This window comes from Aplysia californica, unplaced genomic scaffold (assembly GCF_000002075.1).
Source record: "Aplysia californica isolate F4 #8 unplaced genomic scaffold, AplCal3.0 scaffold00006, whole genome shotgun sequence".
Classification (NCBI taxonomy): domain Eukaryota; kingdom Metazoa; phylum Mollusca; class Gastropoda; order Aplysiida; family Aplysiidae; genus Aplysia; species Aplysia californica.
The window spans coordinates 734,255-735,890 of record NW_004797276.1 but is presented as its reverse complement, the minus strand read 5'-3'; positions in this window follow the sequence as shown (position 1 = coordinate 735,890).

The window sequence follows — 1,636 nt, the reverse complement described above, 5'->3', positions numbered from 1 at the left end:
TGTGTGAGGTGTAAAGCATGACCCACTGTACACACCCAGTTCTCTGTGGAGCCTCGGTCTGGGTAACTTCTTTTTTTTTTTTTAAAGATTGGGGGCATTCACTTTGACTCCATGGGGAAGCACGGTTATTTGTTTGACGATGCCTCTGAAGACACGCACAGTTTGGGGACGCTGTAAAAAGCGAAGCATATAATGATATAATAACTTCGTTAGGGCATTGGCTATCCATACAGCTTTCAGTTCTGTTTTCTTTTTCAGAAGCTTTAAGCACAACAACATAATGTACTACACGATACTATGCAATGTGTAAATTCGTCTTTTTCATTAGTTGCTTTGATCTGCTGCCGATCGTTCATACTATGATATCGATTATATCTGCTGCCTCCTGAAAGAGATAACTTTGTTATCTTGTGTCACATAAACAGTTTAGCCTTCTTGTAGACCTATAATAATAAATATATATTAATAGGCAAACTATTTATACAGAAATGTTTGAAAGAATGGGGCTTTCTTTACGTAGGTAGTTTTCATTTTAAGACTGTTCAATTCTTCAACACAGTAAAGAAAAAAAATTAAAAACACGATACCAATAATATTATCCCAAACCAAACAAAAAATCGTGACACCATTGTGAGTACGCCACCGTATATGAACTCCCCTGAGTAATCCCCTGACCATATTTTTAGAACATGCTTTTAAAAATGTGTGAAGTTAATTCAATACGGTGGGTTTCATATTACGACGGGTCCGCCGTCGGGCGGCCGTCCGATTCGCTACTCAAAAACAAACGCGCCGATCCCATCCGTATAAACGGGGTGCCCACTACGGATGGGATCGGCCGATCGGGCCTATCGCCCGACTCGATCGCCTAAAATACAAACGTGTTTGTTTTCAGTTTCATGCGATCGAGTCGGGCGATTGGCCTGATCCAGCCGTAGTGGGCACCCGTCTATTACTTTATCCGTCCTCTTGTGCCTCTAGGGCGTCAAGGGAAGAAAGAGCTCCCCGTCTCTAGCTAGTTTGATGGCCTGGCTGGGTGGGATATTGTATCAAAGATAGTACAGCCTACGGTGATTGTATGTTCTCAGGGTATCCTTCACACCCAGGATCCAGGTTATTCTTGGTCTCCCTTTTGCCTTTTACCCTGATAATACTTTTCTGTAGCAGGCTTTAATGGTAAGCTGGTGAGGCGCCATACGTGTGAGATGTCCAAACCACCTGATTGTTTGCCTTCGAATGCAGTGGAGGACAGGTGTTGTTCCAATCATTTCTCTTATCTTTTTGTTTCTTACCATGTCCCGTCTGGTTTTGTTGACAGCTCTCCTTAGACTTAGACATCTCACCTCGCAGGTGGTTATCTTACGTTCCAGACCTTTGGTCAGGGTCTAGGCCTTCTCCCCTGAGAAGGCCTAGGTCAGGGTCCATGCCCGGCACTGGTAGGTCAAGATGGGGATGGAGATCTTGGCTTTGGTCTCAATGGGGATATTAGGATGTTTGAGGAGTGGGGCAAGCTGGTAGCTGACGCTGTTAGCCTTTTGTACTCTCGTCTCAATTTCTCTGTTGAGATGCCGGTCTTCCGAAAAGATCCGATCCGCATGACTGTAAAAATCACTCCTTCCAATTTCAACTGTAGTAG